Here is a 15,805-nt window from a genome sequence, read left to right as displayed (position 1 = left end):
AATTTTATAGGACGGCAATAAGGCCGGCGATGCTGTATGGCATAGAATGTTGGGCGGTGAAGCATCAACATGTACATAAAATGGGTGTAGCGGAGATGAGGATGCTTCGTTGGATGTGTGGGCACACGAGAAAGGATAAGATTAGGAATGAGGATATCCGAGGTAAAGTAGGAGTAGCCAAAATTGAAGGAAAGTTGAGAGAAAATCGGTTACGGTGGTATGGACATGTGCAAAAAAGGCCTACTGTCGCTCCGGTTAGAAGATGCGACTACGGGATAGAGGTTCAGGGCCGAAGGGGTAGAGGAAGACCTAGGAAAATTTTGGAAGAGACTCTAAGAAAAGACTTAGAGTACTTGGATCTAACGGAGGACATGACACAGAACCGAGCACAATGACGTTCTAAGATTCATATAGTCGACCCTACTCAGTGACTTGGATTTTTCAAGTCTCTAACAGAGAAGTTTTCCTCACTCGAGAAATTAAGGGAACACTACCTCAACCTACATGCTTCACTCACAAAGCTTCAACATACAAGCTTCAAGAAAAGAAAAATTCAAAGAACTTAGTGAAGAAGGCTTTGGTATATTTAACACAATACGTTGAAATGAAGCAAAGCTTATTTATTGATATCTCCGATAAGTTACAAATATGTATATATACATGAGTCAAAATAAACAAAGGGGCCTTCACAAAGGTTGCTTAGGAGAAGTCTCAGCAGTCGGTAGAGCCCCAGAAAGAGAAGGCACCGGAGGGTGATCACTCGGAGCCTCAGTACTGGACAGAACCCTAGAAGGAAAAGGCATCGGAGGCTGATCATTTAGAGCTTCATTACGCGGTACAGCCCCAGAAGACGAAGGCAATAAATACCTTTGGAACAAACCCACAAACCTCTGATGATCAAGTAAAATCTGACCATCAGATTCCTTCACCTGGTCAAGCTTCTTCTTCATGTTTGTAGCATAGTCATGTACGAGCATGTGCAACTGTTTATTCTCATGCTTGAGCCCTCTAATCTCCTGCTTGAGACTCATCACTTCAGCCGCCAATGATTCAACTTGACGGGTTCGTGCAAATAGGCGTTGGGCCATATTCGACACAGAACCTGCACATTGAACACTGAGAGCCAGAGAATCCTTAACAGCCAACTCATCAGACTGTTTGGAAAGAAGTCTGTTATCTTTGGGAGTGAGAATGTTCCTGGCCACCATCGCAGCGGTTATATCATTCTTTATCATGGAATCCCCAACGGTAAGAGGACCAGTAGGAGATAAGAAGGATGGGCGCCATATGTTATCTGGAGAAAGCACGGCTGCCTTTTCACCAAAGTTCAAGTCAAAACGACGGTCGGAAGGGCCAGACATTTTCAAAGGTGTTGAAGAGAGAAGAGGTTGGACAAATCAAGATCTTAGAAGTGCAAGAAGGGAGCTTCTACTAGTGGAGATTCAAGTATGCTTTGGAACTTAATGCCAGCCTCTATAAAAATATGCACTAGACGGAGCTTCAAAAATCGAAGAGGCACCTGCTCAGGAATCGAAGAGGCGTTTGCTTTCTCAAAAGCTGGGTTGCTCAGAAATCACGAGGGCCGATCTCAGAGATCGAAGAGGCGTTTCCTTTCTCAAAAGCTGGGCTGCTCAAAGGCCACGAGGGCCGATCTCAAAAATCGAAGAGGCGCTTGCTTTCTCAAAGCTGGGCTGCTTAGAGATCACGAGGGCCGATCTCAGAAATCGAAGAGGCACATGCTTTCTTAGCCTTGTCAGCACCTGTCATATGCACACTCAGCTTTGTGGAAATTACGGGCAATCTGTCGAAGATTTCTGGTGAAGTAGAAAGCATGTGAATCTTACTGTTCAATCATCCACTTTCCACACGCAACATCAGCTCATGGGTACCACAGATAACTTTGCCAAAGATCTCTAACAAATTTTAGACACGTGAAGCTTGCAGCTCCCACTACATCGCTATGACCAAGAAGGGTAAAAGAATAGTAAAGAAACAACACTAACAAAGTTTACACACATAAATTTTGAAGGTTTAGCTACCATATTATTACCCACAAGGGTAAAGAAACAGCACCGCTGCTGGATAATTGGAAAGTCCCTGTGTGTCAACCTCTGTGCTCCGTGGCAAGGTAGACTAGCAATAATGCCCAACCTTTACTCACATTCGAGAAAACACTCCCAACAAGATTGCTTGCTCCAAATTCGAAGAGGCACTGCCCTCCGAATCTCGAGAGCCAGACTCCTAACAGGATTACTTTCTCAAAAATCGAAGAGACACCGCTCTCCGAATTTCAAGAGCCAGACTCCTAGCAGGATTGCTTTCTCAAAAATCGAAGAGGCACCATTCTCCGAATTTCGAGAGCCAGATCCCCGACAGGATTGCTTGTTCGAAAACCGAAGAGGCATCGCTTTCTTAACTTCGAGAGCCAGATCTCCTTGGATAAAGCTTGTCTGTAATCTTTACACGCAACATCAGCTTTCCAAATACCACAGACCATTTTTTCAAAGTGCTCTGACAGAGTTAAAACACGTGAAGCGGGCAGCTCCCACTGCAATGCTATGACCAAGAAGGGTAAAGGAATAGCATTACTACCTGTTGTTAGGGAGACTTCTATATATGTCGACCTCCATCCTCAACGGACAGGCAGACTTGCAAAAATGCTCAACCCTTCCTCATATTTGAGAGGGCACTCCCAACGAAGCCTCTCGAAATACTCAGCTTTCTTTCCCCCCGATAATACCACTGTAAACAAGCTACACCAGAGCAAGAATATCTCATATCATCAGGGTTAAAAGCAAGTGTATCCCATATCATGCTTTTTCCCTGTCTTTTCCTTTGGCCTTATTCTTACCTACAAGACAAAGAGAAAGAGAGCAATCAGTCAGCACTTGGAATCAAGCTTCCAGTCAGGAACTGACTGCCTGGAACCCCTTACCTGATTACTTACCTGGCATTGCTCTCGAGTACTCATCTTCAACATCTTATGCTTCTAGAGAAGATACCACATCTGCCTGAGGAACAGATAGGGCCATTGAGAAGGATACAAGAAAGCATGTGGAGACAAGCGTAACAGAACACGTGCCGATACTTCCACTACTTTGTCAACAACAAAAGTATCCCATATCAGCAGGGTCGAACGTACTCTAAATTTGATGGACTTGTTTTGACCCTCAAATTCTTCAATCGGCCTTATACTCTGGAGGTAACCAAAAAACCCTCCAACCCAGTTCAAGAATAAGCCTGTGGAAAGTTACTTCTTCAAAAGCAAAAGTATCTCATATCATTTCTTTTCCTTTTCTTCTCTTTATCCTTCACGCTACCTGCAAGATAAGGAGAATGAGAACAATCAGTCGGAACTCGAAATCAAACTTCTGATCTGGGACTGATTGCTTGGAGCTCTAATTGCTTACCTTGTCTGTCACATCTTTCAACAGATTCCCTAGCTCGGCGACTTGGGGGACTCCTACTACATGGTTTGTATCGCGCTTGACCACGCCTGAAACTACAAGTAAGCTTCAAGTGAAATTGATACAGTACCTTGTGCGTCTCCACCAGTTAAAGATACCACCCCTGGACGGAGGAAGAGTACTTCCAGAGAATATGCCACACCTACCTATGAGACAGATAAGGCAAGTGAAGACGATACCATACTTCGGTACTTAGAAGTTTCGTGATTACTCAACGGCTTGGATCTTGCAAGTCCCCAACCGAGGAGCTTCATCTCCAACCAGGAGGCCAATCATAGAACGACACATGTCGACATCAGAAGCCAATCATAGCGCGACACGTGTCAACATCGGAAGCCAATCACAACACGACACGTGTCAATGTTAGAACAAGGCTAGAAACTCTCTTTTATAAAAGGAGATCATTCTCCCAAAATATTTCCTAATGCCATTTGTACTAAATCATTCACTTGTACCCACTAAAGGAGAGCTGGAACCTATGTACTTGTGTAAACCCTTCACAATTAATGAGAACTCTTCTACTTCGTAGACGTAGCCAATCTGGGTGAACCACATACATCTTATGTTTGCTTTCCTGTCTCTATCCTTTTACATACTTATCCACACTAATGACCGGAGCAATCTAGCGAATGTCACAAACTTAATACTTTATGTTGTACCAAAGTCCTCACTGATTTTGTGCATCAACAATCCTTAAGTCCTTACCTTTTTGCAATGGTAATGGATGAGTTAACAGGACATATTCAAGATGTTATTCCTCGGTGTATGCTTTATGCAGACGATATAGGGTTGATAGATGAAACTTAGGAAGGGGTAAATGCGAAGCTTAACCTTTGGAGAGAAGTGTTAGAATCTAAAGGTCTTCGCCTAAGCCGATCAAAGATAGAATATATGGAATACAAGCGGGATGGATGAAGTGGAAGAGTGCATCCGGCGTGTTGTGTGACCGTCGTATGCCACTGAAGCTCAAGGGAAAATTTTATAGGATGGCAATAAGGTCGGCGATGCTGTATGACACAGAATGTTGGGCGGTGAAGCATCAACACGTACACAAAATGGGTGTAGCGGAGATGAGGATACTTCGTTGGAGGTGTGGGCTCACGAGAAAGGATAAGATTAGGAATTAGTGGGTTGGACATGTGCAAAGAAGGCCTACTGACGCTCTAGTTCGAAGATGTGACTACGGGACAGAGGTTCAGGGCCGAAGGGGTAGAGGAAGACCTAGGAAAACTTTGGAAGAGACCCTAAGAAAAGACTTAGAGTACTTGGATCTAACGGAGGACATGACACAAAACCGAGCGCAATGGCATTCTAGGATTCACATAGCCGACCCCACTTAGTGGGAAAAGGCTTTGTTGTTGTTGTTGTTATGTATTGAAAACAAGAATTAAAATGTTAGCATTGGACGTTATAAGCTCTCTGTCACTTATAAGTTAGGAGGAAAAGCAACCCAACAGAGTAAATTATAATACAGTGTCATCAACTTGAACCTCGACGTAACTCTTCAAGGCATCGAAGTATCTTTGAGTCATGCCAACACTGTTGCGACTAGAATTCAATTGCCTTTATCTCTCGATTTCAAGGACACCAATGAATTTTCCGCTAACGCTTGAAACTCATTTCCCTCATTTGTCATTACCTTTTAAATGAGAATCTTATGAGAAAATTTGAAGAACTTCTTTATTTTTGCTCAGTCTTTACAATTTCTCAGTAAGACAAAAAATAAACAGTCATGATTGAATTAAAAAAGATAAGTATTTTTTCTCAACTACCATAAAAAATCCTTTCTTTATCCCCAAATTGAAAATTACATGAAACTATAATTTGGAAAGACCAGATTAATGTACATCAAAAGTACTAATCTCAATGAAAGACTAATACAATTTGGAAAACTTAAACATAATACTAGCATTAGATCCATTATTTTAAAAATCTTTGCATTGGCACTAGGCGGTTGGCCATCGTTCCGATCAATCCTTAGACGAACCGCTCCAAAGCTGCCTCAGCACCCGCTAGGTCGCAACTATCACTTAACCAAAAAATAGATAACTTTCATTTTGCATTTATTTTTTTCAATAAATTGTAAGAGACTAGTTGAATACTTAGATGAACACACATTATATGCTTGTTCCCCATGTTTTCATCATATTCTAATACTTTATAATATATTATGTCATTCCACTTTGCAGTGTACATATTCTAATAAAATTATGTATCTTTTAAGTATAAGCAGACACTTATTTATACAGTATATAATAAATTTACTTAAACCCGCCTAGCCGTCTATATGCTAGACTCTAGTCTACTGCCCGACTAGCACCTATCGTCCTTTAGAACCTTGATTAGATCTAAAGACTTGACAAGGAAGTTTAGAAATTTGGAAGCATATGATATGAAATCAACAAGTAAAAGAGAATATGTGTACGAAAGTCAAGTCACCACACACACACAATAAACTTCACAAAGGGGGATTTGATGCGTACAAGGTAGGCACCACCATTCAGCTTTCTTGTTGAAGGGGTTACTTGGTCAATGGGAAAGCAAGACAAAGTTGAGAATTTTATAATTTGAAGTTTGCCTATAGGCAGTCCTTCTAGATGGTACAAAAGCTGCCGTAGACTCGTATACTAACAATGTAAATTAGAGTAAATCTTTGATGAGAGTGCCACACCTTTCAACGAATGTGATAAGAAATTGAAATGTTGTACGCGCGAGGCCGGATTAAAAAAATAAATAAAAAACAACTTAAGAACGGAAGGAAGTAGGCGTGCCTGTGAGAGAGATTAAGGCCAAATAAATGATTAAATTCATGCAACCATATTCAATGGCTTTATATACTATTGTGAATTGGTGAAATGGTCCGACTGTTCCAAGTTGGAATGCACCAAGACACCCAAGCTCTTTTGAAAAGCTATCTATCATTAGCCACTTTGAAGGCTTAAAGCTTTTATTTAAGAAATACCCATAAAGTGAGATTGAAACCTTAATACCATATTTTTTTGGAAAAATTAGGTTTCCATCCCTATTTTTCATACTTCATTGATTAAAACCTTATTCGTTTTAAATTTTTGATCAAGTCCTTAGATTTTAATGAATGTCATTAACTATTTTTGTAATAACCTATCCCTAATTTTACAATTTTATAAATTTTAAAAGTGCAAATTGACCAAAATGCCCCTCGATGCGAGGATTTTGAATTTCATTGACTATCATATCGTAACCCGTATGAACCATTCTCGTAGCATATTGTCGTAGTACTCGTCGCTACGAACCGGTGGGTGCAACTGGAATCAAAATTAGAGCTACGGTTAAAATTTTACAGAATTACGAATGTGATGGGCATTTTAGTAATTTCACTATTCTAGGTAAATTGGCTATTATTTTAATAATTTTCTTTTAAGTTTTCTATCTGGTGGGACCCACCCACGTGGAACTCCTCACTCCAAATCTCTCCCGAGTCTCTACCCAATCTCATTTTTCCCAATACTTTAAGGGACACCTCTTTCTTCCTTCTCACATTTCATCTCTCATTTCTCTCTGTAACACACAGAGAACGGGCAGCCATACACCACTTGCCATCAACCTTACCACCCCGATGAGATTTACAGATCTTCAAACCCAGCAAATCATGTTCACGGACATCGAACTCAACCCAGCCATGGGACACGACACTTCACTGTTGCACCGTTACTGTTCAAGGGGTTTTCCGACAAGTTTCGCCATTTCTGACATAAATAAGCCTTGAGACTCTCTCTAACCTTCATTGTAGATTGATCAAAATCTAGTTATAATCTATCTTAGGCGTTTGGGTGAAGTTTTATAACGAAACTGACACGGGGGAAGAAATTCTCCAGATTTTTAGCAAGAACCCATGACCATTTGGCCACCTTCAGATCATTTTTTCGGTCAATGCTGACGATAACTCAGCGCCACTTTGGTATAGACTTGTTCTCCGCATTTCTAGCTCCAATATGGCTTTTGAATCATCGATTTTGGTGAAGTATCGAGCTCGAAATGAGCTCTAAAAGTTGAAGCTAAAACCTACAAACGCAGGCTTTCGCAAGGAATGTGGGTACGATGGTACTCGTAGGTGTATGGGCGCACGTGGGCTCATGTTGGTTGTCGGCACGTGACTGCCAGTACAACCACTTGTGGCGGCACATGCGGTGGCGCTTAGAGGAACTCGAGGTCCTTCCTTAGGTTTCTCGACGTACCGAACACGAATTCGCCCTCCATTTTTCAAAATTCAATCGTTTTAAAATAGTTTCTTTATTAGCCGTACTTTGTACGAAAACATGTATTTAAGTTAATACATTGTATATTTACATAAATGGCTTCGTTTCTAGATGAAACACATTACAAGGATATTTGATGCCCACGAGGCGGGTTCGACCTTGCTACATGACTTGTGAGTGGGTCTTTGCTTTATAAAGACTATATATTTATTTAGTTTCCACATATATATTTAATAAAGAATTTACTATGTACACTTATATTAGATGAATGTTTACAAGAATTAACAAAATGATGAATTTACCAAGTATACTAAATCCTACGGGATGCACCGATATGTGTACTACTAGGGGATTTTATATAACCATGACAAATATTTTATTTGAATAATACGTTGTTGACTAGATTTATCGAGTGACTGTGGTACGACTATATTTATGCTATCTACTCATTGTGTAATATATTGGTATTTGTACTCGCCCAGGCTAGGGCCAGGCTTCACGTGTATGTTCACATCGCATCGTACGTTCACTTTGGATACATTGTAGATGACAGTCCTGTCCTAGACTGCTATAGGCAATTAGGACTCATATGTGATGCGCATAGCGCTAGTCTTCATGTGATTGTAGTACTAGAGCGTAAATCATTATTACACCCAGTCTTTAAATTTATTCACATTTTCCACCTCACTACACATTTTCCACCTCACTACACTTTATGGCTTCGTCACCCTTTTGGTGTCGACCAGAACATCTCAATTCGAAGTCCAGGTGGACATTCCAGTTCGGGGTGTGTCAGTTTGGTATCAGAGCATAAGTTTGGGCAATATTATGTTCATCACACGCGTGATGTAAGTATTCTCAATTTTGTACCTAATGTCAAATCTTGCCACCTCATCAAGCACAAAAAATGTGGTAGTTTTTCCTAAGTTTTGGGTTACTTAGATGATTTATCGACCTTTTAGAAGAAAGTTTTGGAGACCTTCTCTAGACTTAAACAATGAACCTCTTTGCCAAGGAAAATCTCGATTTGGAAGGAATTGATGGCCCTAACCCAGGGCTAATGTATTGGTAATTGTGTACCAGTGTAGATTTATCAACCTCTTTCACTACTACTATCCAATCGTCATTACCAACCCTTTAGTGTTAGGAAGCTAGAAATAGTTGTGATTCTTTGGCAGTACCTATTAGTATACCACCTATTAGATTTCCCACGAACTTGTACTTTTCGTCGAAATCGCTGGAAATGTCTCGAACGACATTGTGGTGCTAAAGTGGTAGCACTCAACGGAAGAACATCTGGGGGATAGTTATTTTTAGTCCCTGATAGCGTTAATTTTCTCATACACACTAGACAAAAATCTGGATCTTCAAAAGGAAGATCAATTTTTGTTAAGTCTATTCTAAGATAGGTTATTAGTAAATTCCTATCCTAGCCATAGGACATTTCAACCAACACTAGTTCCCACAATTCCTTTCGATGATGTACTCATCATGTTGGTGAGTATGGGCATGAGAGTACGAGTTGTTATACCTTCGGGTAGCAGAAATCCCAGAGCCAGTAATCAATCTCCCCTAGAACCAATGAAACCACCTCATAGGGCCAATTCATTACCAATAATCTGAAACCAACCACCTGAGCGGGCTCTAACCTGTAATTAGCCTAACGGTGGCACTACTGATTGACAATATTGTTCGATATCCAGAAGCTGTCAGCTAGTATTCTTACGGTATGATTTCTGATACCAAACACATGCTAATATCTAAAAGTGATACCTTTTTGCTAGAACACCGATTTACAGCTTCAGGATGACAAACAATATAAAAATATCACAATGTGTTAATTAGCGGCGCGACTGATAGACTGATTAACAGTGATTACCAAAGTCGAAGAAATTAAATCATGGAAGCTTAGGAGCAAGCCTTTTAGGAGGACATTAAACTTATAGTTGTGTTGACCCTATCACTCACCTAGGTAACCATTCAATTTAGAACACATTCGCTAGGACACATTCGCTAGGGCGTTGTTTGATTTGGGTACCATTCAACTCGTCGTATCATCTTTAACTATTCGAATATTTCAATCACCTGGTACCATAGTCGGGTAAGTTTTAGGAATCCTAATGCCACAAAGCAAAGTTTGTCTTGTCCCGTGCCAATACGGTGGTGCCAATACGGTGGTTACACCATTATTTTTACCAATCAGATGATGACAGTTAATCCATTTTGTTGGATATTGTGGATTTCCACGTCATTTAATAAATGAATTAACAACATCAGAATTATCCCTTTGGTGAAGCACTGACCGAAAAATTGTCATTTTTCGACTACTAGTCATCCCTATGGTCACTTTCATAATGTTAAAAACTAAAGTATGAGTTATTTTTTCCCCTGTAAAGGCGAAATGAATATTGAGAAAGTCGTGTGGCCTATTAGTGTGTGTTGTGAAGAAAGAAAGTATTATGGTACATTTCAAGGATGTATACCTCTATCATCATTTTCAAAATTACTTGGGATATCACCAAATTGTGAAGTGAAGTACACTGTCGATTCACTTTTCTAATATCACACCTATTCTCCTTACATCTTATCGTATGACTCCTGCATCATCAAGAAAACTTAGTTACAAAAGCTTATCGAATAGGAATTTACCCAACCAAACACTTTGTCTTAGGGAACCTCAAACCTAGTCACGAAAAAAAAAAAAACGAACCCTAGGATTGCACCTAGACTTCTGGCAATCCAATTGGGTAACGATTAAAAACTGTTAACCCATACATCAAATTGATGGTCTTTCCGACCAACTTTTTGAGCCCGAGTTTTCTTCCATAGCCTAACAAATTTGTAGTAGTCTTATCGACGACATTCTCATATACTTCGGCAACGAGACCAAATTTTCTAAACACTAGCAGTTAGCTTTATACCAATTTCCTTAAATGTTAGCCTTGATTAAATTGGTACTTTTCTTGGGTGACGTGATCTTAGTAAACAATATTCTTTTCTTTTCCTAAAAGGTTGTAACTATAGAAATTGAAATCTTCACAAAGTGTTGTTGTAAATTTATGAGATATCCTTGGCCTTGTCAGTTTTTATCAACAGTTTGTTAGCAATTTTTCAGCTATAGCATCTTTCCTCACAAGTCAACAGAGGAAAGTTAGTCTAAACTAAGACGTGGAATATGATTAAAGTTGTGAGAACTGAGGTGTTGTCTATTTCTTACCCTTGTTCATACACTCTTCAATAATTTTAAAGATTTCAAAATCCACAATGATGTTTCCTTGGATGTATTGGTTGTGTAATTATGCCGCATGATGGAGCATCACTTATGTTTCTCAACAGTTAGAACCATATGAAGTGAACCATCTTACTCATGACCCATAATCAACAATTATCATCATTACTTGAAAACCAGATGACATTCCTTTGTGAAGGAACGTGTCCAAAAATCTTTACTGACCTTAGCTTTCTCAAATACATCTTCATTGGAAATGATTTAAATTTCTGACAGTGATGATGGAAGAATCAAATCAACATCTATGATTGCATTATCGTGTATTATCCCAGTTATGCAAATGTAATTACTATTTACCACATCAAAAGACATATCTACCCTTGAACACTTTCAACCTGTCCTATCCCATTTCAGTTGAACACCTACAAATCATCAAGATATCGTTTGGGTGGTTATAATTACTTCTTGTATCTAGGTGGAGGTGTGAAATATAACCATAAACTCCCTGTACGAGGTATCTTATACATGTGGAGATTATGATGAAGTTTCGGTGATTATCGACTGACTTAACAAGTCAGCTCACTTTCCGTTGGTCCCTGAAGGACAACATTTTAGACCACTTGGTAAAATTCTTCATTCTTTAATCTATTAATTTTTCTGGCAATTTTGATGAGCATCTACTATGACTGTGATTTCATATTCACCTCTTGTGCTGGAAGGCAATCTAATCAACTTTAGGCACGTGTCTATCCTACTACGTTTTACATTCTTTTTAAGACACACAGACTGTCTAGGCGAGCCTTTTAGGACATTTAAATTTTATTTGTGACCATTAATTCCTCAATCGCCCAACAAATACTTTGCTAAATGAATCTTTATCGTTGGTGATTGAATATTTCGAAAACTACCATTGTAGCGAAATGTTATGCATTCAATCTAGTTATCTTGTATTCTAAATTCGATGGACTTGTTTTGACCCTCAAATTCTTGAGAGTTCTTTTAGCTTTCTCGACACAGTTTTTTGCTAAATCCAAGAGAAATTCACTATGAATCTGCTCGCTAAGGTGTTGTGAACTACATTGTTCAACTACATGGTGTGCATGTCGCTATTGTATCTCACCGTGCTACGCATTTCATTTCCAAGTTTTGGGAAATCTTCTTGAAGGCCATGTGTACTAAGTTCTTGTCCAGTACCACAAATTCACCCTCAGACTAACGGCCAGTCTGAACGAACCATCCATACCTTAGTGGACATGTTGCGTTTGTCTGTTCTATACGAGTTGCTTATAACGACGGTTATTATTTCAATTTGGTTATGGTACTATTGTGACGTTGTAAAGAGATTCTACGAGCAGTACATGATTGCCAAAGGAGTATAACGAACAAGTGTTTGAAGGGTCGGGATTACGATATGAGAAATTGTATGCTTTTGACAATGTCGCCTGAGAGGGTAATACGTGAGCGTGATCGAGTCTTTATTCAAATAATTCATACGTATTTCCCAATGGAGGGCATGATGGTAATATTGCACCATCAGGAAATTATTACTTGCTTACCGAGACAACAGTAGATTGCTGGTATTACAGGTTGTAGACTGTAATATCAATAACTTATTCGTTGGATTCGTTAAGCAAGTGGACAAATAGGTTGTCTACGTTAGTATTTATAATCATTTATTTATTTATTTACTTATTGTTTGGGCTTGACCCAAAGATACTATACTTATTCTCGGAATACATGACGCTATAAGTGCGTAGGTGAAATTTTTCTATGTTCGGCTTTGATTTCAATACAACTATTTTTTTTAACTTTACTTTATTATATATGTATTTTAACGTTATGTTGTTATGTATCTAATTTTGACTTTATATTTTTAAAAGAATTTTATATTATAGTATCGTACTAAAGGAGAAGGAAAGTTTAAGTTTGGAGGCATGAAAGATGAATCATTGCAATCCGATAGCAACGAGACAACATTCTCTATTATGCAACCGCTCTAGCTTGATTTCTTATTTATATATTTTCTTTCTATCTTTTCACTGTTTTTATGTTTGGCAAAGTGTTTCAAATTTCAGGGATGAAATTTTTTTAAGGTGGGTAGATTGTAATAGCCCGTCCCTAATTTTACGATTTAAAAAATATTAAAAGTGTGAATTGAATAAAATGCCCCTTAAGGTGAGGATTTTCACTTTCGTTGACCATCGTCTCGTAACCTGTATGAAACATTCTCTTACATATTGTCTCAGTACTAGTCACTACGAACGCGTGGGTGTAAATGAAATCTAAATCAGAGGTATGGTTAAAATTTTACAGAATTACAAATGTGATGGGTATTTTAGTAATTTCACTATCCTAGGTTAATTGGCTATTATTTTAATAATTTTCTTTTAAGTTTTCTGTCCGGTGTCCCCACTCCAAATCTCTCCTGAGTCTTCTACCTAATCCCCTTTTTCCCAAAACTCTCGGGGACACATCTATCTTCCCTCTCACATTTTATGTCTCATTTCTCTCTCTCTAAACATAGAGAATCGGCAGCTATTCACCACCTGCCATTAACCTTACCACCTCGACAAGATTTATAGCTCTTCAAACTTAGAAAGTCATGTTCACGGACTTCGAACTCAACCCAGCTATGGGACACGACACTGCACTATTGCACCTTCACTGTTCAACGGGTTTTCCTGCAAGTTTAGATGTTTCTAACATAGGTAAGCCTCGGGACTCTCTCTAACCTTCATTGTAGATCAATCAAAACCTAGTTATGACCTATCTCAGGTGTTTTGGTGACAGTTTATAACAAAACCGACAAGAGGGAAGAAATTCTCCAGATTTCCAGTAAGAACCTATGACCATTTGGCCACCTTCAAATTATTTTTTTGACCAACGTCGATGATAACTTGGCCCCACTTTGGTATGGACTTATTCTCCACGTTTCTAGCTTCAATAAGGTTTTTGAATCATCGATTTTGGTTGAGTATCGAGCTCGAAAGGAGCTCTGGAAGTTTGAGCTAAAACCTACAAATGCAGACCTTTGCGAGGAAGACATACTCACAGGCATATGGGCTCATGTTGGTTGCCAGCGTGTGTGGAGGAACTCGTGGTCCCTCTTTAGGTTTCTTGACATGCCGAACTCGAATTCACCCTCCGTGTTTTGAAATTCGACCGTTTTAAAATAGTTTCTTTATTAGCCGTACTTTGTACGAAAACACATATTTAAATTAATACGTTATATATTTACGTAAATGGTTTCGTTTCTAGATGAAACACATCGCAATGATCTTCGATGCCCATAAGGCGGGTTCGATCAACGACATGACTTGTGAGTGGGTCTTTGCTTTACATTTATTTAGTTTCCACATATATATTTAATAAAGAATTTACTACGTATACTTAGATTAGATGAATGTTTATAAGAATTAACGAAACGACAAAATTTACTAAAGGATACAAAATCCAAATGTCACATCCTGGCCCGGGGCAGACCACTTTCCGGGCTCGCTCCACCACTGTAGCATGATATTGTTTGCTTTGGGCCTCGACCACACCCTCACGGTTTTATTTTTGGGAACCAAGCTGACACACCCTGACTTAGAAAGGTCGAAGCATGCTGGTCGTCACCGTGAGGTGACGTAACCATAAAAGTAAGTGATGCAAAAAGGGAATAAAATTAAAACTAATTAGAACTAAATAGTGAAAGAGTGCGCAATTCGTGGGTTGAACCCACTACAATTATTCAGAGCGTAATAAACAGGGAGAATACGAAAGAGTAGTCAAAGCAACCAAAGTACACTTATTACATAATAGTGATAAGTTCGTACGTCTAAATAGAAGGAAATGTCAGAACTGTCATGATTCCTCGAGTGCCATAGAGAGTATAGCTATCTAGGTCCTGGAGGGGCGAAAAACAAAGTTGAGTGGGTCAGCAAAACAAGGCTTATAAGAAAACCTTTATATTTGAATATACAAACCCTTCGTTGTAAAACAAGTATAGTTTCCTCAAAACATACTACATAAGTATGAAATCTAATATATCAACCATATAACTAGAAATGTACCAAGTAAATGATGTATCATATGCCACAATAATAATCATGTGATAATCAATATAACTAAGTGCTCATCGATCTAAGCTGCCACACAAGTTCGAACATATGGTTTCTGACACGAACAGGACTGGATGTAATCAATATGCTCTAGTACTACGATCACGTGAAGACTAGTGCAAAAGCACATCACATACAAGTCAGATCGCCTAATGCAATCTACCCGACAAGATTGGTACCTAAACTTGGATCCAAGGTGAGCGAACGGTGTAGATGTGAACATACACGTGAAGGACTGGCCCTGGCCCTGGGGCTAGTACTAACACCGGGTGCAGCAAGATGAGCATGTACACAAGTACGTATGAACACCATGACAGTAATATCACAACCATATAGCAGCATTTATCACAATTTATATCACAATAATGATACTAGGCAAGTTAGGCGTAAAAGTGATGTAAATAGGCATTTATGGAAACTATAAATATATATATGTATAAAACAACTACCCACTCACAAGTACGTCGCTGGGTCGTAGCCCCCGAGCCTAGCTTGGCCTCGAAAATCCGTGGAATAAGTTTCCCCTATATGTGAAATAACTAAATAACATTAATTAAAGCACATAACGGAAACCTAAATAAAACCCCCATAGTTTGCTCAAACCTAGGGTGTAAATATATGAAATTGATCTACTCGACGACATGAACACACACGTGTCAACCACGCGCCGGCCCGAGGCCGGACGCGCCCCCGCGAGTACACTGTACTCGCCTTTTTCGCGAAAATCTGCAGTTTTGCAGATTTTTGGGCGAACTTCCAGAGACCCAAACG

The 15,805-nt window shown here is 39.3% G+C and overlaps 1 long non-coding RNA gene across 1 annotated transcript; it reads right to left on the bottom strand.

Annotated features, from left to right (window-relative positions):
* Nucleotides 1-14,628: 14,628 nt before the first annotated feature.
* Nucleotides 14,629-15,587, bottom strand: LOC126582026 (uncharacterized). The gene is made up of 2 exons (XR_007609239.1): nucleotides 15,492-15,587; nucleotides 14,629-14,820 (listed from the first exon to the last, which is right to left on the bottom strand). It is a non-coding gene; the product is annotated as an uncharacterized LOC126582026 (long non-coding RNA).
* Nucleotides 15,588-15,805: the final 218 nt, after the last annotated feature.

This window comes from Malus sylvestris, chromosome 9 (assembly GCF_916048215.2).
Source record: "Malus sylvestris chromosome 9, drMalSylv7.2, whole genome shotgun sequence".
NCBI classification, from domain to species: Eukaryota; Viridiplantae; Streptophyta; class Magnoliopsida; order Rosales; family Rosaceae; genus Malus; species Malus sylvestris.
This window is presented reverse-complemented; position numbering and strand designations above follow the sequence as displayed.